The sequence below is a fragment of the Chiloscyllium punctatum genome, chromosome 49 (assembly GCF_047496795.1).
Source record: "Chiloscyllium punctatum isolate Juve2018m chromosome 49, sChiPun1.3, whole genome shotgun sequence".
Classification (NCBI taxonomy): domain Eukaryota; kingdom Metazoa; phylum Chordata; class Chondrichthyes; order Orectolobiformes; family Hemiscylliidae; genus Chiloscyllium; species Chiloscyllium punctatum.
Window position 1 is genome coordinate 23,951,579 of NC_092787.1, and position 27,941 is coordinate 23,979,519.

The 27,941-nt window shown below is 43.9% G+C and overlaps 1 long non-coding RNA gene across 1 annotated transcript; it reads right to left on the reverse strand.

Annotated features, from left to right (window-relative positions):
* Positions 1-292: 292 nt before the first annotated feature.
* On the reverse strand, positions 293-27,752 carry LOC140469234 (uncharacterized). The gene is made up of 2 exons (XR_011956029.1): positions 27,425-27,752; positions 293-766 (listed from the first exon to the last, which is right to left on the reverse strand). It is a non-coding gene; the product is annotated as an uncharacterized lncRNA (long non-coding RNA).
* Positions 27,753-27,941: the final 189 nt, after the last annotated feature.

The window sequence follows — 27,941 nt, forward strand, 5'->3', positions numbered from 1 at the left end:
TGGGGAGTGGCCAATCCCAACCTGGAGGACATTGGCCTGCAGTGTCGCCACCGCTAGTTTAGAGAGTTAATTGGCCATTCTTACTTTAGGACCCTTAGAAACTGGATCATTCACTTGTGTCATTTTGGTGTGAAATTTCGATCATATCCCAATGGACCCAAAATAAATCATTTATCTTGGTGAAAATTACAAACACAAGAGGGTCTTTCTTTTTTAATTCTCTGTATCTATTTTTCTTTTTAAAAGAAAAAAAAAGCTAGTGTTAAAAAAAAGGGGATATAAAGCATCTCTGTATTGTGAAACCACACGGTAATTTATTATCAGTCTGGTATTTCAACTCTGTTATTCGGCTGTCCTCATGAATCCTTTGACTTTCATTCCTGCAGTCAAGTCATCTCGGAATCTGAGTCTTCAGACACAGGACTGTCTTCACAGCAATCCTCTGCATCAGAGAAAGAGGACACATAGTGTAGACCTGAGACACGTTGGTACTGGGATAGACAGGAGCTGGGGAACAGGGCCAACTCCAAGCAAGTATTGGCCCTTTGCTGCTTTGAGGAGAATCTCCACCTTTCAAGCAGAGGCGAACACATCACACAGCCCATGATGGTGAAGGTAGCCTTTTGTATCAGGCCAACTCTGGAGTCCCTCAGTTACTGCAGGTGGTAGACTGGAGGGCAGGGTTAGTCCCAAGGTAAAAACGTTCACAATAATGGCTTCGAATCACTGGAAGCAGTGGTGAAGCCCCTTAGCTCCAACAAGGTATCTGAAAGACAGAAAGCAAAGCATATAGAAATCACTCGAGACATTCTACAATAGAATCAGAATAACCCACCACATCCACATTAAGACTTCCATAAGAATTAGTTCTTTTTTTAAGAAAAAACTCCCTCAAAATATTGCATCTAGCATTTGTATTCAGGGTAGACCATTTAAGATGGAAATTAGGAGACATTTCTTCACCCAAGAAATGGTGAGCCTGTGGAATTCATTACCACAGGAAGTAGTTGATGCCAAAACATTGAATGTGTTCAAGAGGTGGCGAGGTATTGCACTTGGGGTGAATGGGATCAAAGGTTACCGGGAGAAAGCAGGATTTGGCTATTGAGTTCGATGGTCAGTCATGATCATGATAAATGGCGGAGCAGTTTTGAACGGCCTCCTCCTGCTCTGATCTCCTAAGTTTCTATGTTTCTATAGATTGCCTTTAATGTTGGAATGAATTTCAAGTTGCTTTCAGGAGAAATAACCAAATATAATTAGACACTGATTTAATATGATTTCCAGGTAAGACACTTCTGTTTCAAAGAGTGTGCTGCCAGTCAGGCAGCATCTGAGGAGCAGGAGAATCGACGTTTCGGGCATAAGCTCTTCATCAGGAGTGAAGCCTCATTCCTGATGAAGGGCTTATGCCCAAAATGTCAATACTCCTGTTCCTCAGATGCTGCCTGACCAGCTGTGCTTTTCCAGCACCACACTCTTTGAATCTGATCTCTAGCAGCTGCAGTCCTCACTTTCTCCTAAGACATTTCTGTTGTATGATAATGGCCTGAGAGTTTCTGTATGTTAGACATTGGTGTTTTCTGATATCTGCTATGAAGATCATATTTGTGTTGAGACAGGTATCTTGAAGTTTATTAATAGCAACAAGCCAATCCAAAAATGTGCAGGTTAGGTGGATTGGCCATGCTAAATTTCTCATGGTGTCCAGGTTAGGTGGATCAGCAGGGTTACAGAGATAAGGTAGGGGTGTTGGGTCTGGGTGGGATTCTTTAGAGGGTCGGTGTGAACTCGATGGGATAAATGTACTGCTTCTACACTGTAGGGATTCTATGATCGATTAAAGCAAAGTATTATGACCATTGGAGCCAAAACAAAAACAGAAGTGCTGGAGAAATTCAGCAGGTCTGGAATCAGGAGTGATGAAAGAAAGCAGGGCTAACGCTTCAGGTCTGATATGTTTCTTCTTTGGAACTTTGTGTTTATTTGTCCCATTCTGGCTGATAAAACTGTGCAAAATAGGGCCTGGTCTCGATACATAAAAGTTCCGTGGCTGCTGGAGATTGGACACAAAAGCAGGAAGTGCTTGAAAACCATGCAGCTCTGACAGCATCTGAGAGGAGAGAATCAGGGTCAATATTTCAGGCCTAAAATGGCTCATCTTCAGAACTGAATGGGCTGGAAAAGTGATGGATGTTATGATGTTAGAAAAGGAAGACAGATAGCAAGTACCAGAGAAAAGGAGAAATGGAACGTTAATGGCGGTGAAGAAGTGCTGCAGATGTAGAGTCAGTGTTAATAGCAGAAATTAGGTCAGCTCTGAAATCCATACAAACAAGACATCGATTAGTCAAAATAGAGGACAGTGTTCATGACTTGTGTAGATGTATCTGCCTATCTTTAACCAGATCTCACTCTCCAAGAGCAGTGTCAGTCAACATGACCAACCGGACTAAGCGGTCAGACCCTCTATCTAGTTTACCTTCAAAGGGGTGACATTAACTAGATTTATTCACAGCTACAAAAAGGCAAACTTGCAAATCGAAATAAGAAGTCATAAAAAGCACACACGCACAAATCAGTTTGTCAATAACTCTCTGCCGCAAAATTAATTGCCTTGAGGGGACTGGAATGTGAGAGAAGCAAAGCATTTTACTGCTAAAAGCACTCTACGCACAGACTGTGACAGAGCTGCCTTAAAACCCCATTTAAAAAGCCAATTAATAGGTTTCAATGACATAAATAACAGCTGCCATGTTTCAAAGCCCTTGAACTATCCATTACTTTAATATTAGTCAGTCCCTACACCAGTGGTAATCATTGCAGCTCCAGGGAGATGGTGATGGCCTCGTGTCATTGTCACTGCACTGTTAATCCAGAGACCCACATAATGTCCTAGGGTCCCCAAACGTGCCACAGCAGATGGTGGAATTTGAATTAGGAGTTAGGAATCTAATGATAACCATGAATCCATTGGAGAAATACCCATGTGTTTCACTAATACGCTTCAGGGAAGGAAACTGCCATCCTTACCTGGTCTGGCCTACATGTGACTCCAGACCCACAACAATATGGTTGACTCTTAACTGCCCTCTGGGCAATTAGAGATGGGCAATAAATGCTGGCCCAGCCAGTGACACCCTCATCCTATGAATAAATAATTAATTTTGTGAATATTAATTTTACTTTTGAGTTTTCACCCTCCAGTGTTTGTAATTAAATCTCTTCTTCATTTCATGTCACCAAGTAAGGAACAGTTGGCGATAAGGCAGGAGTGGATGGGTATTGTAGTTACACAATAGTGAACATCCCAACACAAAGCACTAAAGATGGCATTGAGATCTTGTGCTCCAATATTTATTTCCTTTATATTTGTTAGGGGTAACTGGCGCGGTCAGCATTTAATGCCACTCCCTTATGGCCGTTGAGAGGTGATGATGAGCTGCCTTCTTGAATCGCTGTAGTCCACGCAGTGCAGGCACACCCGTAGTACAGTTAGGGACAGAGTCCCAGGAGTTTGACTCAGTGACACTGAAGGAACATTGATATATTTCCAAGTCAGGATGATGAAGGGGAACATACAGGGCTTGGTGTTCTTGTTACCTTTGACCTTCTAACTGATCCAGGTTGTGAGTTTGTCTGTGCTGTAAAAGGAGTCTTGGTGAGGTGCTGCACCTCTGGCACACACCACTGCTACTATGGCTCCTTCCACAGCGCTGTCCAAACCTGCAACTTTTACCATCGAGAAGGACAAGGGCAGCAGAAACATGGGAACACCACCCCTCTGCAAATTCCCCTCCACTCACTATCCTGACTTGGAAATAGATCGCTGTTCTATCATTGTGGCTGGATTGACATTCTGGAACTCTCTCTCCCTCAGAAGGATACAGCTGCGATTGGCTGTCTCCATGACCTTTTTTTTAAATGAAAAAGCTGCCATGAATGTACAAATTCCTGCCTGCTTGCTTCAGAGCATCAAAAAGTATGTTTTTTATTCAATGTAATTCTGCTATTGAAACTTGTTTATTAAATAATATGGACTGCGCGAGTAGATACGATGGAAACCAATTTAAGGTCATCACTGAGCCTCACAGTCTAACACATTTGTGACAGAGAGTCATTTTACAGAATTTGCTCAGACAGCTTCTGACACACCTATGGGGCAGGTGGGACTTGAACATAGCCCTTATGGACCAGAAATAACGACACAATACTGTGCCATAAGACTCTTGGAAGCTATTCCAGAATATGTGCAGGTCAGGTGAATTGGCCATGCTAAATTGCCCATAGTGTTAGATGCACTAGTCAGGGGGAAATATAAGGAAATGAGTCTGGGTGGGTTACTCTTTGGAGGATCAGTGTGGACTTGTTGGGCCAAAGGGCCTGTTTCCACGCTGTAGAGAATCTAACCTAATCTTATATAAGTGCATTCAGGGTGTATCTACAGCACACGGACTGCAGCTGATCAAGAAAATGGTCAACCCAATCTTCCCTGGGCCAAATAGATAAAAACAATAAATTCCGGCCAAGCCATCAAAACCCACATCCAACATTGCACTATACACACACAGGCACTCCTATACACATATACACACATATACACAGACACACATGTACACAGACACGCACACAGACACTCACACACACCCTTACAGACACACACACTCCCACATGCATCCTCTCAGAGACTTAGACCACTCTACACTCACGCACACACATATACACTCTCTCTCACAGACACTCACAACCCCCCACCCCACACACATACACACTCTCACACTCACACATGCACCCCCTCACAGACCTAAGACACTCTACACTCACTTACACACATATATACTCTCTTTCTCTCACTCACAACCCCCCAACCCAGACAGACAGACAGACAGACACACACACACACACACAAAGACCCACATGCACACATATTCATATACATATACGTTTGTGGGGTGAATTTGGACTTGCAGAGATACATTGTACTTTGCTCAAAAACTGCATGAATTAATGTAAAACTCTCATATTTTAGTTTACAATCTGTCTAAACATTATGGTAAAGACAGAGAGCACAGGGGGCTAACACCTTCAACATATTGTCTAGCTAATACTAATTGTTACAGTTAACCGGAGAATGCAACTTTTAAAAAAAGGTTTTGTGATTAACACATGAAAGAAGTGAAACTATCATAGTATTCTAACAGATGAAAGCCTCAACAAACAATTAAGGTATCATTCAATGTATAATTTCAGTTACATCACACTGTAAACTTTTGCGGTAAATTCTGTGTCAAACAATTGTGCCCTCCACAACCACCTGATGAAGGAGCAGCACTCCGAAAGCTAGTGCTTCCAATTAAACCTGTTGGACTATAACCTGGCGTTGTGTGATTTTTAACTTTTTGCACCCCAGTCCAACATCAGCATCTCCAAATCACCACATCCAACGAACAAGTGAGAAAAGTTTAAAATCCCTGCCACTGTATTTATTACAACTTAAATAAATTGGCAGTAGCTGCTTTTGGGGAAGAATAACATTTATTGTGTTCAAAGGAAATTCAGAGTGTTGTTTGTAGTGCAATGGTATAGGGCCTAAAGAGAATGTAGGTTGCCATGGTGATGTTAATGGCCTGGTTTTTGCTTGACCTGTATGTGATTGACAGTGTGACTGGAAGTAAGATGAATACCGTGTCCTTCCCTACTAGAAATGTTAACCGAACAATACAAGCTTGAAATTACTCACAACATACTTGAATGACTTTCTTCGGTTTTAACGTGAACTGTTTATTTCGAATGATTCTACACCTCATTTAAATAAGAACCTGGACATCACATCAAGTCCTGAGACCTGAGTGCCACTGACAGATCAAACACAGCCCTAATTACTGTTAACAATGTAAACAGAAAAGTGAAAGAACTGTGGATGCTGGAAATCAGAAACAAGAACAGAAATTGCTGGAAAAACGCAGCAGGTCTGTGAAGATAAAATAGACCTAACATTTTGGGTCCAGTGACCCTTCTTCAGAACTGAGTTTTTCCAGCAATTTCTGTTTTTGTTCCTGTTAGAAATGTGATAGTGAGTCCTTTCATAAGCACTGAAATCCAGATACATTGAGAGGTATAGGGAGAGACCTTGGATTAATACCTCATTCCAAGAGCACAGTAATGCATTGTGGTGTTGCTAGATTTCCTATTCAAAGACAAATCTGAAACTGGAGAAGACTGTTACATTCTCAACTCTTGCCTGTTGTCCTTTTCAGAGCTAAATGAATGAACCAAGTAAATAGATATTGTCATATGACCACAGGCTCTCTGCACTGAAGTATTCAAGGTGCAGGCTGTGCCTGGAGATATCTCTGTACTGTATATTTTAGTTTAGCTGCAAATAAACCACTTATAGATCTTCAAGTATAAGGAATCCATGTGTTTCTTTCTGTTACATTTAGATAATATAACATGGGGTGGCATGTTGGCTCAGTGGTTAGCATTGCTGCCTCACAGCCCTAGGGACCCGGGTTCAATCCCAATCTCGGGTGACTGTCTGTGTGGAGTTTGCACATTCTCCCCGTGTCTGTGTCGATTTCCTCCCACAGTCCAAAGATATGCAGGTCAGGTGAACTGGCCATGCTAAATTGCCCGTAGTGTTATCTGCATTATTCAGAGGGAGATGGGTCTGAGTGGGTTACTCTTCGGAGGGTCTGTTTCCACTTGTTGGCCAAAGGGCCTGTTCCCATACTGTAGAGAATCTAATCTAAAAAAGACTATCGTTACAGGGCAATATTCTAGAAACAGCCAGTTTCCCAGCAGAAGGGAGAAGAATATCACTCTCATTGATTGAAGCAACAGTCTCCATTGGATTTCAGAAATGACAAGTTAGGATAACAAGAGCAAATCTTTGGGCAAATGTGCATTAATTAAAGAAACCCAGCATAGATGCATTAAGGGTAATGAAAACAGAAATTGCTGATGAAATAAAGCAGGTCAGGCACCCTCTATAGAGAGAAATATAGGGTTGATGTTTCGATTGTGGTCACTCTTCATCAGAATTGTTGGAAACGGTGATATTTATACTGTGCGTGTGTGTGTGTGCGTGTGCATGCACGCATGTGCGTGTGTGTGTGTGTGGCTGTCTGCCTGTTGGGGGCAGGAGGGAGATTACCATAGGGGGAAATGGAACCCAGGGATAGAGAAAGGAGCCAAGCAGATGAAGGGATTATTGACAGTAAGCCTGGACACAAGGAAACTGAATAAATGATAATGAGAGCTAAGAGTAGGTGAGAATGGGTTGGCTGTGCTATGCACAAGTCAAGAGTATGTTGCTGGAAAGGTACAGCAGGCCAGGCAGCATCTGAGGAGCAGGAGAATCGACATTTCGGGCAAAAACCCTTCATCAGGAAGGAGGCTGTCAGCTGAGAGGGTGATGAGATAAATGGGAGTGGGGTGGAGCTGGGGGAAGGTAGCTGAGAGGGGCAGTTGAAGTGGTCAGCCATGCGACAGTGGAGTTGGTTGGTGTTGGCGCCCTGGAAACTCCCCCAACAACTCTGCCAAGGACATGCAGGTCCTGGGCCTCCTTCATCGCCACTCCCTTACCACCCAACGCCTGGAGGAAGAAAGCCTCATCTTCTGCCTTGGGACCTTTCAACTCCATGGTATCAATGTGGATCTCACCAGTTTCCTCATTTCCCCTCCCCCCACCTTATCCCAGATCCAACCTTCTGACTTGGCCCTGTCCTACCTGTCCATCGTCCTTCCCAGCTATCCGCTCTACTCTCCTCTCTGACCTATCACCATTACCCCCACCTCCATCTACCTATGGCACTCTCAGCTACCTTTCCCCCAGCTCCACCCCCCCCCCCTCCCATTTATCTCACCAACCTCTTGACTCACAGCCTCATTCCTGACGAAGGGCTTTTGCCTGCAACATCGATTCTTCTGCTCCTCGTTTACAGCCTGACCTGCTGTGCTTTTCCAGCACCACACTCTTGACCCTGATCTCCAGCATCTGCAGTCCTCACTTTCTCCCTGTGCTATGCACAAGATGGGGACTGAGGTGATGTTGAGGTAGAGTTGAGCAGATGGGTGGAGACAGTGCTCAGAAAGAGAGAGTTACAGAAGAGGGAGTGCTGAAAACAATCCATGTCATGTGAGAATAGGACTATTATAGGAAGGATATTATTAAGCTGGAAAGGGTTCAGAAAGGATCTACCAAGATGTTGCCAGGAATGGAGGGTCTGAGTTATAACGAGAGGTTGGATAGACTGGGACTTTTTTTCACTGGAATGTAGGAGGTTGAGAGATGACCTTATAGAGGTTTATAAAGTAATGAGGGACTGGATAAGCTGAATGGTAGGTGTCTTTTCCCTACAGTGGGGGATTTCAAGACCGGGGGGCATGAATAGGAAGGGTTTGGAGGGATATGGGCCAGGTGCTGGCAGGTGGGACTAGATTGGGTTGGGATATCTGGTCGGCATGAATGAGTTGGACTGAAGGGTCTGTTTCTGTGTTGTACATTTCTATGCAACGTTTTTTACACAGAGAGTGAACTGCTTGTGGAATGAACTTCCAGACAAAGTGATAGATGTGAGTACAGTAACAACATTTAAAAGACATTTAGACAACTACGTGAATAAGAAATGTTTGGAGAAAAATGGGCCAGGCCAGGTAGGCGGGACTAGTTTACTTTGGGATTATGGTCGGCATGGACTGGTTGGACCGAAGGGTCTGTTTCTGTGCTGTATGATTCTATGACTATGACTGACAATGGATGAGAATGGTTGGCTGTATTTTTACCCACCTCCCACCCTTGGTCCTGTCAGTGACACGGGCTGGAAAATCCCACATTTTCCCTTGCTGCTGTCAGTTCCGACAAAGAGTCACCCGACTACTCGAAACATTAACTCTATGCAGATATTATCAGACCTGCTGAGTTTTGCAGGGAATTTCTGTTTTTGCTTACTCTGATTCTATCTCCAGCATCCGCAGTTCTTTGTTTTGTTTCACTAATCATCTGCTTTGAGTATATTGTCTGATGCAGTAACAGAGGAGATTGATGAGGGTAATGCAGTTGATGTGGTGTCCAAAAGGCATTTGGTACCATTGCCCCATGACACGCTTGTAGCTCATGCAGTAAAATAAATAGTAGCAATATCAAATTCTCACTGATCAAAAGCTGTGGCCAATGGTGAACAGCTGTTTTATGATACAGAGGAGTGTTGAGGGGTGGGTGGTGATGGTTGGCAGGAGTTGTGGGAGTGGAGGGGGTGTTCCCAGGAACCGGAGTTTGGTTCCTGCTTTTCGTGATCTATATTAAAGAATTTTGAAATCTAGAGATGACACAATACTTAGCAATCTCTAAGGAGGACAGTAATAAACTTCAAGAGGTCACAGGCTGCTATAATGAACAGACCAGTGAAATGGAAGTGAAATTTGATAAGGGAAATATGTGTGAAGTGAATCATTTCGGCGGGGGGGGGGGGAAATGGAGGAAGGCAACATAAAAACAATTGTAAAAGGGCTGAGGGAGCAGAGAGACCCGGTGCTTTTGTGCACAAATTATTGAAGGTCCCAGAGCAGTGGTTGGAGTCATTAAGGCATTCAGATCCTGGGTCTTAGAATGGAGACATGGACACCAAAAGCAAAGCTATTACAAGAAAGACCAAAAGAACTACAGATGCTGTAAATCAGAAGGTAACACAGAAACTATAGGAAAAGCTCAGCAGGTCTAGCAGCATCTGTGAAGAGAAATCAGAGTTAACATTTCGAGTGCAGTGACCCTTTGTCAGAAGTTACCATAAACCTGTATTAAACACTGGCTTGGCTTCACCTGCAGTAATGTGTCTAGTTCTGGGCCCCGCACTCCAGGAAGGGTCAAAGGCACTAGAGACAGGGCACAGAAAAAATTTATGAGGATCATTCCAGAGGTGAGCAACATCTGCCATGTGGACAGGGTGCAGAATCTCACTTTGGAGAGGAGATTTGATAGAGGTGTTCAAAATCATGAGGAGTCTGGGCAGAGTAGCAAAGGACAGACTATTCATGTTGTTGGAAGGATCAAAGACCAGAGGACAGCATTTAAAGTGATTACCAAGAGAAGCGAGGCAACACGAGGAGAAACATTTTTTTTACACAGTGAGTGGTTAGGACTGGAACGTACAGCCTGGGAACTGTGGTGGGGGCAGGTTCAATTGAGGTTTTCAAAAGAGAATTGGATAATTATCTGAGAAGGAAACATGGAGGGCTATGAGATTAGGGAAATTGCACTTGGAGTGGGCTGGCATAAACACAATAGACCAATAGCCTCCTCGGTGATTTTACCATTCTACATATTTTCTGATCAACCAGTTGAGAGATGTTATTGCATAACCCTGGAGCAGTTGGGACTTGAACCTGGCTCTGAGGCAGGGACACTACCACTGCACCACAACCACTTGCATTCTGATGATAGACCCTGATTCAGTTGATAGATGACTCACCAGCAAATTTGTGCTGATACCATTTCTAACAAAATCTGGTTTGAGCAATTGAGTGTTACTCAGAATAATAGCAGACTCAGATCAGAAAACCACCGAAACATCAGTACAGGAAAAAGTCATTCAGCAAATTCAAATCTTGAAAGTGCTGGACAAGCTCAGCAGGACTTCCGGTTCTGAAGAAGATTTATATCAGACTCAAAATGTTAACTTTGTTTTGCTCTGCACAGACAATGCAAGGTCATCTGGACTTCTCCAGCACTTTGTGTTTTCGTTTCAGATTTCCAGCTTCCATATGACTTTGCTTTTATGTTATTCAGCAGACTTCATTTCAGAGTTCTTGTAGAGGCTTTTAATACCCAGGTCAGAAGTCACATGTCACCAGGTTACAGTCTAACCAGTTTATTTGAAATCACAAGCTTTTGGAGCACAGTTCCTTCCCCAGGCCACGTTTTAATATCCAGTTAGCAAGTCACTACTTGTGGGGCTCATTACCAAACGCAGTCGCTGAGGCAAGTTACACTGATGTATTCATGGGAAATCTGAGATTAAGTATGTGAGGGAATAAAGGGATAAAAGGAGGAAAAGCTTTGCACATGTATGATGCCTTGCGCAACTACTGGGTGCCTCAACACACATTCTTCCTGATGAAGGGCTTTTGCCCGAAACGTCGATTTCGCTGCTCATTGGATGCTGCCGGAACTGCTGTGCTCTTCCAGCACCACTAATCCAGAACACATTTTACAGCACGGTGGCACAGTGGTTAGCACTGCTGCCTCACAGCGCCAGAGACCCGGGTTCAATTCCCACCTCAGGCGACTGACTGTGTGGAGTTTGCACGTTCTCCCCGTGTCTGCGTGGGTTTCCTCCGGGTGCTCCGGTTTCCTCCCACAGTCCAAAGATGTGCAGGTCAGGTGAATTGGCCATGCTAAATTGCCCGTAGTGTTAGGTAAGGGGTAGATGTAGATGTAGATGTAGATGTAGGGTGGGTTACGCTTCGGCGGGGCGGTGTGGACTTGTTGGGCCGAAGGGCCTGTTTCCACACTGTAAGTAATCTAAAAAAAAATGCTCCTGAAGTGTAGTCACTGTTTCAAATGTATCAAATTCAGCAGCCTACTCGCACTCAGCAAACTCCCACACTCAGCAATGTGCTCACAATCAGAGAATGCTTTTTTGTGATGTTACTTGAAAGTTAAATATCAGCCTATTTTTCTTTGATTAGTGTCAATTAAATCTTCTCCATCCACCTGACGATAGTGAACAAGGTGGCAGTTGGAAGTTTCATGTGGACTCCATGCCGCTGGCAGTGCAGCACTCCCTCAGTTTTGCGCTGTTGTGTTACTGATTGAACACATGACACATTCTCTTTTTTTTATTTATTCATTCAATTTGTGGGATGTGGGTGTCGCTGGCTGGGCCCAGTACTTATTGCCCAAGCCTATTTGCCCCTTGAGAAGGTGGGGGTGAGTTGCCTTCTTGAACCGCTGCAGTCCACCTGCTGTGGGATGACCCACAATGCCCTTAGGGAGGCAAATGCAGGATTTTGACCCAGCAACAGTGGAGAAACAATGATATATTTCCAAGTCAGGAGGGGGTGTGGCTCAGCGGGGAACTTGAAGGTGGTGCTGTTCCTACACACCTTCTATATGGACGTGGTTGTGGGTTTGGAAGGTGCTGGCTGAGGATCTTTGGTGAGTTTCTGCAGTGCATTTTGTGGATAGTACACACTGCTGCTACTGAGCATCAGTGGTGGAGGGAGTGGATGCTTGTGGATGTGGCGCCAATCAAGCGGGCTGCTCTGTCCTGGATGGTGTTGATTCAGGCTCACTGCCTTTATTCCTGATGAAGGGCTTTTGCCCGAAACGTTGATTTCGCTGCACGTTGGATGCTGCCTGAACTGCTGTGCTCTTCCAGCACCACTAATCCAGTATTTGATTTTCAGCATCTGCAGTCATTGGTTTTACCTCATAGAATCTGAAAGTACTGTATCACAAAGAGAGTTTTAATCTTGCTCTTAAGAAAGCAGATGTTGATTTATAGGTTATTTCTCGATATCCAAACTCTTTGCCATGTTGACTGATCCTCCGAGCACATTCATTACGTCTATACAGGACAAACCTAGAGAACAGCAAGCAGGTACGGTCTCCTTACCTTCAGAAAGGACAGACTTGCTCTGAAGGGACTGCAATGAGGGTTCACTAAATTGGATCTTGGGATGAGGGGATGATCTGATAAGGAGAGATTGAGGAGACCAAGCCTACATTTCCTTGAAGTTAGAAGAATGAGAGGTTTGTTAACAGGACATAGAAAGGTCTCGAAGGCCCTGACAAGGTGAATGCTGGGAAAAATGTTTGCCCCTGGCTGCAGAAATTGAGAACACAAGATCACAGTCACAGAATAAGTGGTTAACCATTTATGACTGAGATGAGGAGTAATGTCTTCACTTAAAAAACTGCAAATTCCTGACATTGGAGGTTGATTAATGCTCAGGCATCGAGACATATTCAAGAGAAAGGTTGGCAGAGCTTTGCATAATAAGGAGTATGGGGAGAACATGGGTGAGTAGAATTGAGGTTGGACATCGATCATGATCTTATTGAATGGTGGAACGTGATTGAAGGGCCAAATAGGAGAAAGTGAGGACTGCAGATGCTGGAGATCTTTAGATTAGATTACTTACAGTGTGGAAACAGGCCCTTCGGCCCAACAAGTCCATACCGCCCCGCCAAAGCGCAACCCACCCATACCCCTACATCTACCCCTTACTTAACACTACGGGTAATTTAACATGGCCAATTCACCTGACCTGCACATCTTTGGACTGTGGGAGGAAACCGGAGCACCTGGAGGAAACCCACGCAGACACGGGGAGAACGTGCAAACTCCACACAGTCAGTCGCCTGAGGTGGGAAATGAACCCGGGTCTCTGGTGTTGTGAGACAGCAGTGCTAACCACCGTGCCGCCCAGAGTCGAGAGTGTGGTGCTGGAAAAGCACAGACGGTTAGGCAGCATCCGAGGAGCGAAGAATCGATGTTTCAGGCATAAGCCCTTCATCAGGGGCCCTTCTGTTACTTGGATGCTGCCTGACCTTGAAGGGACAAATGGTTTACTCCAGCTCCCGCCCAATGTTCCCAATTCCCTGCTCCTTATGAGTTCCAATAGCCGCTTTTATGTCATTGAGATAGCTTTCTAAAAAAAAAATCACAGCATTTATTGTCTATCCCAAGTTGTCCTTGAGAATGTGACGGTGAGCTGCCTTCTTGAATCGCTTCAGTCCATGTGCTGTAGTTAGACCCACAATGCCATTGGGGAGGAAATTCCAGGATTTTGACCTGACACACATAAATTTTTCTTTGTGTAATAACAGGAAGGACTGGTCCACACATCTGCCCTTCAAAAGGCCGAACCATTCTCCTTCCAAAATCCACAAAAGTATTCCCTTCACTGCATATTCAGTTTCCAAACTCAAACCCTCTCCACTTTTCCGTTGAGCCTATCTACTGTGACCTTTCCTTCATAATGTAAAATACAGATGTCTTCCTGTGTTTTATATTCAGGAAGTCTGTTTTTAATTAATCAATCAAAGGATATAACTCTCTTTTATCTTAAATTTATTCTGTCAAACTCTTGCAAAACCTGAGTAGTTGTAACACATCACAACCAAAGACTCACCACTTCAGACTGTTTTGATGTCCCTCCCATAACTACATCCCAGAGACCTTTGGGCTGTCCTAATGAGTCATTGTTGCACCATTTCTATCTTACAGCATAGCTGGAGGTCATTTGGTCCATTGTGTATGTGCCTGAAAGAATTATCCAATTAGTCATTTCAATCAATCCTGACAGTGCAGAAAGAGGCCATTCAGCCTGTCGAGTCTATACCAACTCTAAGGACACAAATCCCCACCCTCTCCCTGTAGCCACCATGGTTAATCCACCTAGCCTGCACATCAAGGGTGGCACGGTGGTGCAGTGGTTAGCACTGCTGGTTCGATTCCAGCCTTGGGCAACTGTCTGTGCGGAGTTCACACATTCTCCCTGTGCGTTTCCTTCAGGTGCTCTGGTTTCCTCCCACAATCCAAAGATGTGCAGGTTAGGTAAATGAGCAATGCTAAATTGCCCATAGTGTTTCAGGGATATGTAGATTAGGGGCATTCGTCAAGGGAAATGTAAAGTAATAGGGTAGGAAATTGGCTCTGGATGGGTTTCGCTTCAGAGGGTTGGTGTGGACCTGTTGGGCCAAATGGCCTGTTTCCACACTGTAGGGATTCTATAATTCTATGACTACTTATTGAAACACAAATGAAAGAAAACAGGATTTGGAATAACTTAACTATTGGAAATTTTAACTAGCCCAATGCAACTAAGGAACTGTTCCAATCCAGTAGCATCCCATAAACACACCCCTTAGCAAAAAGGTAAATTCAAACACAGGTTCTTGCAAGACAACATCCAAGGAGATTTCAGAGAGAAAAAGCAGTCAGGAATCATCTGCTGAAGCTTGGAACCCTTCTCTGGACTACAGCATCTTGTGACTGCCACAGCTAAACCAAGCTAGAAAAAACCTGAACTGGGAGACCTGCCCACTCCCTGCCATTATTAAACTAGGTTATTTTTCAACTCCGAGTCACCTCTGCCTTTATTACCTCTCTTGAAAAAAAATCTCAAGGAAAATATAACTTTGTTTAGGTGACAGTATAGTCTCAAGTGTATTATTTAAATGGTAATATATGGAGAAGTGTGGAAGTAGAAAGGAAGCTAGGTGTCCGTGTACACCAGCAAATATGGACAGACAGTGCAGAAGCAATTAGGAGAACAAATACTACATTAGCCTTCATTGCAAGAGAACTTTTGAGTTCAGAAGTAGTGATGTCTTACTGTGGTTGTGCAGGGCCCATGTGATACCACACCTTGAGTACATGCAGTTTTTGTCTCAGGGTATGGGTAAGGCATTTAGGTCTGAGATAAGGAAACAGTTTTCTCACTCAGACAGACAGTGGTCAACTTGCTACCACAGAAGGCTGTGGAGGCTGGGTCACCGAGTATATTCAAGTAAGACATGGAGAGAAAGTGTTCTGAGGAAGGGCCACTGGACCCAAAATGGCAAAAGTGAGGACTGCAGATGCTGGAAATCAGAGTCAAGATTAGAGTGGTGCTGGAAAAGCACAGCAAGTCAGGCAGCGTCCGAGGAGCAGGAAAATCGATGTTCTGGGCAAAAGCCCTTCATCAGGAACCTGCTGTTCTTTTCCAGCACCACTCTAATCTAGACACTGGACCCAAAATGTTAACTCTGTTTTCTCTCCACAGATGCTGCCAACCTACTGAGTTTCTGCAGCAATTTCTGATTTCTTTTCCATTAAATTCCTCTTTGACGTCCCTGCTTTACTGTGAAGCCTCCTCTGTTTTTCCAGCCCTCTTCCCAGATATACACATTGTAAATCTCCTCTGCCACCTTCTCAAGATCATCACAGTGTAGCGTGTCAACAATGCACTGACAGGAACCAGTTTGGTCTTCGGATAGCTCAACTCTATTCAAAGTTGTCTTTGAAAAGCAGCCATTTGTGAGCTTCCCTTTTTATCCCAATGAGAGAGAGTTGCCCTAGGCTTCCACATCACAATGAGCTGTTCGAACGGCAGGGATGTCTGATTAAAATCTCTCTGGAGACTCTCAGTTGAAACCTTTGGTACTGCTCACAAAGCTTGCAACTACTGACTGCATAATTGTGACAAAATTGATAAATGATTTCTGGCAGTGACCTTACTTCACAGAATGACAGAACACTCAGTCATTGCACCTATAGGTCCAGAGCAAATCCCTTCAGCCTTTTAGCTGCAGTTGGGGGCTCCATTGTTAAATACTGCAGTGGGACTCAAAACCACAGCTTTCTGAGTCAGACTAGGCCTGGCTGTAACCTACTCAAAACCCAACCTTCCACCCAGTTTTTAATGTTTCTGCCTGGATCTCTGAGGAGTCAGTGCAGCATATTTCACCCAGAGCTGAAATTCATAGAAGCAAAATATAGGAGCAAGAGTAGGCCATTCGGCCCTTTGAGTATGTTCCACCATTCAATATGATCACGGCTGATATTCTGACTCAGTATCCTGTTCTCCCTTTCTCATTCATGAGAAAGATCCTTAAGGGTTAACTCAGTGGTTAGCACTGCTGCCTCACAGTGCCCGAGACCCAGGTTCGATCCCAGCCTTTGAACGACTGTCTGTGTGGAGTTTGCACATTCTCCCCATGTCTGTGTGGGTTTCCCCCAGGTGCTCCAGTTTCCTCCCACAATCCCAAGAAGTGCAGGTCAGGGTGGATAGGCAGTGGGAAATGTGGGGTTACATGGTTGGGTGGGTCTGGGGGGATGCTGTCCAGAGGGTCAGTGTGGAATCGATAGGCCAAATGGCCTGCTCCCACACTGTAGGGATTATATGATTCTACACAGTTGCCAGATTAAGAGTTTAACTCACAACATCATGGACTCAGGAACATAAATGCTACCCACAATTACTTAGTGCCTTACAGAAGACAATGATGGAGTGTGTGCAGGTATCCTCAGCTGCTGTGTGACCAGCTTACAGGGAATATAGCTCAAAACCCAATTACCTACACTGCATACTTTAAAACTGGGGCACCTCATCTGACCTGTTGAACAAACCTCTTGCTATTAGTAAAGCCTGGTGAGTAACCGGAGTGAAGGTAGAGTAATTCTGAGGGCCGATGGTCACACAGCTCAGGGGGTGAGGGCAGACATTGTGGGCAGAAAGTGTAGCTTAATGGGGATGCATACGTTCCTGAGAAGTCCCTCAGAGCCCACCAGAGGCCTGGTATACATGGGCTGGTCAGCTCTATGGTAAAACGGAATTCCACCTGGATGAATGTGAGGCAATACACTTGGGCAAGAAAAACTAAGCAAGGGAGTACATGATGAACAGTAGCATCCTGGGAAGCGCCGAGAGGAGTGCAGTTCAGAATCCAGACATCTACACCTCACGGCCAGCAGAATCCATGAGGGATAAAGGGATGAAGCAAAGGCTCAAACCACATGGAAGCAAATGATCCTGGTTAAAGCTACATCAGTGATGTTCAGCCTAGGCAATGAGAGGTCAGTTAGAGTCCCTACAGCAATTTCTGATAACCTTCCTCACTGTTCATGATCCCTCCCATTTTAGTGTCATCTGCAAACGTACTAACCATGCCTTGTACATTTTCATCCAAATCATTGATACGAATAACAAACAGCAATAGGCCCAGCACAGACACCTGAGGCACTCCACTGGTCACAGGCCTCCAGTCCGTCAAGTATCCTTCCAGTATTACTCTCTGCTACCTACCATCAAACCAATTTTGTACCCAATTTGCCAACTCATCCTAAATTCCATGCAATCTAACCTTCCAGAACAGTCTACCATGTGGAACCTTAGCAAAGGCCTTACTGAAATTCATATAGACGATGTCTACCACCCTGCCCTCATTAACTTCCCTGGTCACTGCATCAAAGAATTCTAACAAATTTGTGAGGCATGATCTCCCATGCACAAAGCCACGCTGACTACTCCTAATCAAACCTTGTCTTTCCAAATGCATGTATATCTTATCCCTCAAAATCTTCTCAAGTAATTTACCTACCACAGACGTTAGGCTTACTGGTCTATAGTTCCCAGGTTTTTCTTTGCAGCTGTTCTTGAATAATGGCACAATTTTGTTGCTACCCTCCAGCCTTCTGGGACCTCACCCATGGCTAATGATGATGCAAATATATCGCTAGGACTCCCACAATTTCTTCTCTAGCCTCTTGCATATTTCTGGTCAGGACCAGGAGATTTATCCATCTTCATACATTCTAATATGTCCAACACCTCCTCTACTGTGATATGGACTGTCCCCAAGACATCGCCACTAACTTCCCAAGTTCCCAAGTCTTCATGTCTATCTCCATGCTAAAAACAGAGGAGAAATATTTATTGGGAACCTTGCCCATCTCCTATGGTTCCACACATTCATGTCCACTTTGGTCTTTGAGGGGTCCTATTCTCTCTCTAGTTATTCTTTTTCCTTTATTATATTTAAAGAATCTCTCTGTATTCACCCTAATCTTCTCAGCCAAGGCTATCTCATGCCCCTCCCCCCACTTTTTGCCCTCCTGATTTCCTCCTTCAGTAAACTCCTGTATTCCCTATATACCTCCAGGGATTCCCTTGATCCCAGCTGCCTGTCCCTGAGCCATACCTCCTTCTTCTTCTGGTCAAAGCCTCAGTATCTGTTGTCATCCAGGGTTTCCTATTCCTGCCAACCTTCCCTTCATCCTCACAGGAACATATAGATCTTGAACTTGAGCTATCTCACTTTTAAAGGCCTCCCACTTACCGGAGGTCCCTTTGCCTGTAAACAAACTACTCCAATCAACCCTTGTCTAATTCCATCAAAATTCTCTTTTCCCCAATTTAGGACTTGAACCTGTGGACCAATTTTGTTTCTAGTGTTAGGTGCATTAGTCAGGGATAAATGTGGGGAAATGAGTCTGGGTGGATTACTCTTCAGAGGGTCAGTGTGGACTTGTTGGGTCGAAGGGTCTGTTTCCACATTGTAGGGAATCTAATCTCTCCATAACTATTTTAAAATTAATGGAATTATGGTCACTGGTCCCAAAGTGTTCCCCTCATTATCACCTCTGTCAGCTGAACTGCCCAATTTTCCAAGAGTAGATTGAATCTTTCCCCTTCCCGAGTAGGACCATCTATGTACTGCTTGAGGAAACTTGCCCGAACGCACTTAGCACATTCCACTCCATCTAAACCCTGGCAGTCCCAGTCTGTGTTAGGAAAATTAATATCCCCTATTGTGACAACCCAATTGCTTCTGCAAGTCTCCCCAATCTCCCTGCATATTTGTTCTTCTAATTTTCATTGATTATTTGGGGGCCCATGATACAACCCCTTCTTATTTCTTAGCTCCACACACAAAGCCTCAGTGGATGATCCTTCAGTGATTTCATCTCCAATTACTGCTGTGATACCTCCCAAAATCAAAAATGCAACTCCCCCTCCCCTCCTTCCACCACCTCTGTCCCGCCTAAAGCACCTGTACCCTGGTACATTAAGCTGCCAGTCCTGTCCCTCCCCTCCCTTAGCCATGTTTCTGTAATGGCTGTAACATCCCAGTCTCACATATCTATCCATGCCCTGAGTTTATTAGCCTTCCCTGTCAGCTCTCTTGCATTGAAATTGATGCAATTTAATCCAACAGGCATTTGTCGCTCCCTGTCATGTTTCAGCCTGACCTGTGTCTTCGACTTGCTAGTTCTATAATTGTATAATTAAAGACTACATTCACAGTTTGACTGTCAGTAAAACATAAAGGAACACCAAGAGCAATTTGCATTTTTTTAGGATCAAAGAACAGTGCATACCATTAGATATAGGAGTTAGACCATCCAGCTCATTGATTCTGCTCTGCCATTCAATTGTTGCTGATAGGTTTCTCAACCCCATTCTTCTGCTTTCTCCCTGTCATCCTTGATCCCCTTCCCAACTAAATACGGTATGGATCAACAGGCTTACATGACCTGGGGGTTGGATGTCTTGCGTGATTGCCTTAAGTTGCATAACTGTCTTAAACTAAACCATTTGAACTGTACAAACATGACTTGTTTTATACAAAAACCACCCAGTGAATTGGTCTCATTTCTCTTTGCAGCCTGCAAGTACTTACTGCTGATCAACTCTCCTGAAAACTCACAGGAGAAATTGTGCCACTGGCCTTCAAGAGAGTATTATCAGCTCTATGCACCTCATGTATCAGTTATATTTTACAAATACAGCAATCCAGTCGACAGAATGTTACCTCGGATACAACTGAGTCCACTTAAATTGACATTCAACGAGAAGCTTTGATTCCTTTTAAGTGTTATCTTTTAATTTTACGTATAATTATATAAAAGAATACCAGTGACTAATCAGTGGGAGGCATTTCCAATTGCATGATTCTCCATGCACAGTGTAGACATGCCTCCACAGAGAAAAATGATGATACTGCCAAATCTAGATACCCCCTGGTTATCCAGAAACTACAGAGAAAGATAAAGCCAAAAACAATAACTACAAAAAGCTGAATACTGTTTGAAAGACAATACAAAGTACAGGGATAAAGACGATACAAAGTACGGGGATAAGGTTTAATAAAAATAAACTAGGAAAGCAAAGGGAGACATAAATAACTACTATCAGGTAAAATCAAGGAAAACTCAGACGTTTTATCAGGAGATTAAAAGCAAGTGAACGACTATGGAAAAGGTAGGATTTATCAGAAGCGAACAAGGTAGTTTACTACTGGATGTGGAAGATGTGGGCCGAGTTCTTAATGAGCATTTTACAACAAATAGAACAGATCGAGACCATCCAGTTAAAGGGGAGTGTGAAATATTTTTTACACAATAAGAATAATGTGAGAGGATGTGAAAGTCAGAAGTCACACAGTGGCAGGTTGTATTGCAACACCTTCACCTGATGAAGGCGCAGCGCTCTGAAAGCTTGTGGCTTCAAATAAACCTGTTGGACTCTAACCTGGTGTCATGTGGCTTCTGACAATGTGAGAGGAAGTACTGGTGGAACTGGGTACCGACTGCCTTGAACACTATAACCGGATGGACTGTATGTCAGGCTGTTAAAGGAAGCCAGGGAGCAAATAGTGGATGGTTTGAGCATTATTTTCCAGTCCTCACTAGGTAGAGGCAAGGCACCAGAGGATTGGAGGACTGTGAACATGATACCATTGTTTAAGAAGGGACAGGCCAAAAAATGATAGGCCAGTCAGTCTGGCTTTGGTTTTGCACAAATGCTTAGAATCAATTCTGAGAGACTGTCTTCTGGAAAGGCATCTAGAATTCACTGCCCAGTTTGGACGTGGAGGTTTATAAGGTACTGTGCCTGTCCTGCTGTAACCTGCAAGACCAGGGGCTGGAAGGAGGGATTAAAATGAACTGTTCAAAAAAAATCTCTTGGCTAGCACAGATCTCGTGAGCCGAACTTCCTTTTCCTGATCCATAACCTTTCTACGGTTCTGGTAAAAGCCCATACCAGTGATATTCACACAAGACAATCTGTTATATAATTATAGTCCAAATTCCCAGTTTTACAGACAATAAAAAGTTGAAAAGCATCAATGACAGCTTCCATTTACATGTGATCATAGAATAGTACAATATTGAGCCGGCCAATCAGCCTATCAAATTAGTGATAGCCCTTTCAAACTGTGATCCAGTTCCAGTCCCCTGCTCTTTCCCCATAACCCCTGATATTCTCCCTTCTTTAAGTACATTTTCACCTCACAAAATGCTTCAATGCTTGTAAAATGCAGCACCCAAAATTTGACACAAGGAGATATTAGGACAGATGACCAAAAACTGGTCAAGCTATTAGATTTTCAAGTGGGGCAAAACTAGGGAGAGATTTTCAGATCTTACAGCCCAGGCAATTGAAGACAGAGACAATAATAATGGAGTGATTAAAATCATGCATGTGCAAGAGATTGGAATTAGAGTCATGGAGAGTTGTAGAGTCATGAAGTCATGGAGTACAGAAGAGATCTTTGGCCCATTGAGTCTGTCTTGACCAATCTACACTTGTCCTACTTTCCTGCACCAGGCTCAGAGCTTTGAATATTAGGACATTTCAAGTGCTCATCCGAGTACTTTTTAAAGGTTGTGAGGTTTCCTCCCTCAACTACCCACCCAGATAGTGGGATTTGAAAGCCAGGTAGAAAACCTTAACATTATGTTTAGCAGCTGTGTCCATGTAGCAGGTGGTGTATTTTGTTCTCTAAGTCTCTCATTCCTAGACTCTGCTTGTCTGCATGTTGTTTGACACAAGGCTGTAGCTCTCAGAACTTTCTACATCTGGTGTCTCACAGATTAACAATGGAACAATTGAATTGAATGTAATTATGGGTCAGCTATTTCAACCACTTTGCAGTGAAAAACAAAGTTTCAGTATTCTCAGCTAAAGAAACGGGGAGACAATGATGCAATGCTAATCTCACTGGGCGAGTGATAGATTCATAGAGTCATAGAGTTGTACAGCATGGAAACAGATCCTTCGGTTCAACCGATCCATGCTAACCAGATATCCCTAATTAATCCATTTGCCAGCATTTTGCCCATATCCCCTTCCTATCCATATATCTATCCAGATGCCTTTTAAATGTTGCAATCATACAGCCTCCACCACTTTCCCTGTCAGCTCATGCCATACACGCACCACCTTCTGTATGAAAACAATTGCCCTTTGGGCACTTATAAATCTTTCCACTCTCACCTTAAACCTATGCCATGCAGTTCTGGACTCCCTCAACCCAAAGGAAAAGACCTAGTCTATTCACTCTATCCATGTCCCTCATGATTTTATAAATCTCTATAAGGTCACCTCTCAGCGTCTGATCCTCCAGGGAAAACAGCCCCAACCTGTTCAGCCTGTCCCTATAGCTCAAACCTTCCAACTCTGGCAACATCTTTGTAAATCTTTCCTGAACCCTTTCAAAGTTAACAACACCTTTTCTGAAGTGCAGACCAGAAGTGCACACAGTATTCCAAAAGCGGCCGAACCAATATCCTGTACAGCTGCAATGATATTGTAATCCAAAGCTCCAGGCTAATGGTCTGGGGATGAGTTTGAGTCTCATCATGGTTGATGGTGAAATTTGAATTTAGCCTTCTGGTATTATCATTGGACTGTTAATCCAGAGACCCAGGTAATGTTCTGGGGACCTGGGCTCGAATCCTGCCACAGCAGAATTTGAATTCAATAAAAATCTGGAATTAAGAGTCTAATAATGGCCATAAATCTACTGTCAATCAGAAAAAAAATCTGGTTTACTGATGTCCTTTAGGAAGGAAACTGCTATCCTCACTGGGTCTGGCCTATGTGACTCCAGACCCATAGCAATGTGGTCGACTCTTAACTGCCCTCTGAATAATTAGGGATGGGCAATAAATGCTGGCCCAGTCAGTGACACCCTCATCCCATGAATGAATAAAGAAACTAAACCGATTAATCATTATACTTACTCTGTGTAAGCTACGCTGAATCCCCTCAGGACACAATGAATTTTCACAGTTCTGCCTGATTACATCATTAATATTTTCAGATTGAACGTGTCTGCATTACTGGTACATATAGCAGCCTTTGGCATCTTCCCTTCTTCACACATTTGATCTTGCTTGCCCTTGTGTCAGCACTTTATACCGTCCTTTAATCCAGGAAACACTGTTTGATCAGGAAATTTATTTCGTTGTGTTCATCTGTCTTTCTCCCAGATGACAGCCTTTCAGTTTGACTCCTGCATCAGGCCTCATTGATGCCCTCTGCCTCCCACTCTCAAATCCAGCCAGCATTTGACCTGGTAACATTTGTTTTGAATCTCCCTAAATGACGGCCCACCTGATCATGCTCCTTTTTAATTGGATTCCAGAATTTCCAACTGACAGCTGTCAAATCAAGTGGCACTTCCACTTGTCAACTGTGACTCCAGTGTTCAGACTCTAAACCAGCTCAGCAACACACAACGCACAGGCATAACATCACAATGGTCTGACATGCACTTGTATTACCAAACTCTCAAAGGGGTCAGGGCTCATCAGCAACTGCTCCAGCATTGCCACTTCCACACATTAGGCTTTGAGTGACAGTAAAATACAGGCCGATATCCCTTCATGTGGCTCAATGAGCTGCAATTGCATCTACTCAACTCCAACTCAGAAAGAAATGTGTTGCAGCATCTCTGTCTCGAGGCTTCCTCAGAACAGAAAGGCTGTAGTGCTGAGGGAGTGCTGCACTGTCATGTGTGCTGCCTAGGCACGAGATTTTAAATTGAAGGGAATGATATTGAAGAGTAAGGGAGTTCTATCAGTTCACTAACCTCAGTGGAAGACATCATCTTGCTACTAAATTCATCGCTGTTTGTGGGAGCTTGCGGTGCACAAATTCTGTGGGGCTTCCCACAACGGTGGCTTCACCGGCCATTAAAGTGCTTTGGGACATGGCGAGGCTGTGGGAGCTGCGATATGGATACAAGTCCTTTCTTTAAAGTGCAGACTAACTTAACACATTTTGACAGGATTTGCTTTAGGAATTCCTCTGTAATCTGGGAGCACATTTAAAATACAGCACAGAGCTCTCTCCTCACATTCACTGATCTGCTTTTTATCAGAAAGAGCATCTCAGATCGAGAGCACATGGCAGATAGAGGGAAGCAACAATAATCTTTAATTGGGAGTGATTTCAACAAAGTTATCAAAGTCAGATTCACTAGCCCTTGACTGGGCTTGCTCAACTAACTAACTGAAAAGATGTTGTGTGGCTCTAAACAACACATAGTTCCCACCCAGCCATCGATCCCTTTGCTCATTGAACTGTAACTCCCATTAGAAAAGCCTTTGTTTGTGGAAATATTTACCTTTTTGTTCAAATTCCACCATGATCTCACTCCTCCCTGTCTCCTTCAGCCCTACTGTAGTGATTGGAACCAGGTGGATCTTATTGACTACAAGATCCTTGATTGGGGTGGTTCACCTGTGCCAATCAGGGAGCCTTGGCTGACAGATATTAACAGGGAATTTAGAATCTCCTCAGTTCAGGGACTGACTGCAAACTGGCTGTGCGCATGAAGATAAAAGTTGACTTGGTGATGGGATAGTGGCCTTATGGAGTTACTTCACCTACAAAGCTCAGAGAAAAGTTATCGGGTGCAGGGTGGGGTGCAAATAGGAATGTGGAGCAATCAGATTGGCCACATCACACAAAATGATTGAGTGGTGCAGCAGAACCAAGGGGCTGAGTGGCCTACTCCTGTGTTGAACTGAATGTAGAATGCTGGATTCTGGCCCTGGGTATTTCAACCACATTTCTGTTGTTACACCACTGGCAGGCAGACTTCATCTGTCATGACACTACCTGCCAAAACCACTTCTCTATACCTCTCCCTTTTTGACCTGTGTGTGCACATGTATGTGTATGTGCGCATATATGCATGTTTGTGCATGTGAGTGTGTGTGCACATGTGTGTGTGCCTCTGCATGTGTTTGCCTGTGTGTGTGTGTGTGTGTGTGAATGTCTGTGTGTGTGTCTCTGTGTGTGAGAGTGTGCGTGTGTGAGTGTGTGTCTGTGTGGTGTGTGTGAGTGTGTATGTGTGTGTGCACGTGCGTGTGTGCATGTGTGTGCCTGTGTGTGTGCATGTGTGTGCGCGTGTGTGCCTGTGTGCGTGTGCCTGTGTGTGCGTGTGTGTGAGTGTGTGTGTGCGTCTGTGTGTGTGTATGAGTGTGTGTCTCTGTGTGTGAGTGTTCATGTGTGTGTGCATGCACGTGTGTGGCGAGGGGGTGGGGGGTTGGGGGTGGGTGGGTAGCCCTCTTACAGTTGCAGGTTAGCCAGAGCACAACCTTTTGGCCCATTGTAACTGTGTCTGCCCTGATTTCTGCAAGGGGAACTCACATAGTCCCACTCACCCATTTTTTCCCCATTATCTTGGAGTCAGAAGATTTGAGGAATGTAGGAATTAGAAGCAGGAGTATGCAATTCAGCCCTTTGAACCCATTTTGTCATTTAACATGATCACGACTGATCTTACTCTGGTCTCAACTCTACTTTTCTGCCTGTTTCCCATAGCCCTTTATCGCAGTTTCATTCCAGGTTCACATCCCATCCAGGACTCAAGCACAAAGATCAAGCTTGGAACATCAGTGCTGTACCGAGGGAATGCTGCATGTCAGAGACACCATCATTTGGATGAGGAATTAAGCTGTCTTCCCTCTCAGCTCAATGCACAAGGTCCCATTGTGCACTAGCTTGAAGATTAATAGTGCAATTCACCTTAGCATCCTGGCTAATATGTGTCCCTCAATCAAATCACCAAAAGATAGACTAATTATCACATTGCTGCTCATGAGAGCCTGTTATGTTCAAACTGGCTGCAGGATCAACTTCGTTACAACAGTAGCACAATTTAAAAGTACTTAGTTGGTTGTGAAGAGGTTACAGCAGCTCCATATATGCAATTCTTTCTTTTTAAATGGGAAGACACTTGAAATCCTGGGGAACAGTTCATGCAAACACTTGAAGCATTTTCTACTCACTCCCAGATTAATACCAATGTCTGTTACCAGTTTTGACTTTTAAAGAAAATAGCAAAATATCAACAAACCTCCAACCAAAGCCACACGCACACATATGCAGACACACAGACACACATACAGGCACACTGACAGTTACACACACAGGCACAGTGATGGACACACACACACACACACACACAAACACGCACACACCAATGTGTGCCAGCGATGAAAAAAAAATTAAACACAAAGCAACCAGAACGGACAGTGATCAATGAATCATTGGTTTTCTCCCTGTGGTTAGCAATGTGGGACTAAAGCAATAATATTAATGCCATTTGTCAGGTTATTTCAGATTAGACAGCCCCAATTTTTAAATAAAGAAAATCTGTGCATTGACAAAACATATCTTTTACAAAAAGGTTGTTTATTTTCTCTGAATCCATGCAGCTGAAAAACAAATATAAATGAAGTATTTAAATGTGATTAGATGGTGCTGGCTATAATGGCTTAGACAGAAACAATCCTGTTTAATGAAGAATGTTCATTCAGAACAACCAACGTTACAAATGGCTTATAACCCCAAGTGCTTTATCAGATAACACTGACTGCTGCTTTTAGTTTAGATTATAATGAGATTGATTTTTAAATAAACACTTTAGAACGCAAAGGGTTACACATTTTGAGGCGATCACCATGTATGAAGTATTCATTCCCTGCACATGGAGTGCATGTTGTCACAGATGGTATTCCTGCAGCAAATCTCATGGGTTTAATGAGAATTTTAGTTCAGTCTGGAGCTGTACATTGCAGAGAAAAATATTCTTCAGGACATAAAGTGAGTTGATAAAGCACGCACTTACCTGCACAGTGAGGATTGGGGATGGGAGGAGTGCACACCGTCACATCTTCTGTATTTTGCAATCAACATCAAAGTGAACCCCTCTCTCCTCTGGACTGAAGTTGTTCAATCTGAGGTGCTGAAGGAGTGTGGAGCGAGTGGCAGGGACAAACTGGGTGGTCTCGTCCACGCAGCCCTCCCTTGCTTGATGCTCAGCAGCTCAGGGAGACCGGAGTTAACCTGTTGTTGGGCAGTCTGCAGCAGAGACAGATCTGACAGGGAGGAGGGTGAGGGGGAGGAAAGGTGTTTTATAGTTAAGTGGGATGAAAGCTGGTTCAATATTAGCACTGTCCCCTTCTTGCACTGTGAGGTTGAACCCAGCAGCTTCTTACAGAGACGACACATCAATAAAAGTCACAGACTCAGGTGTACGGGAACATTTTCCTAGTGTTAGTGGCAGTGGGGAGGAGTTGGGATTGAACCTGTCCCTGGGGGGCTACATATAGTGAAACCTATATTGCATTTGAGCCATTCAGACC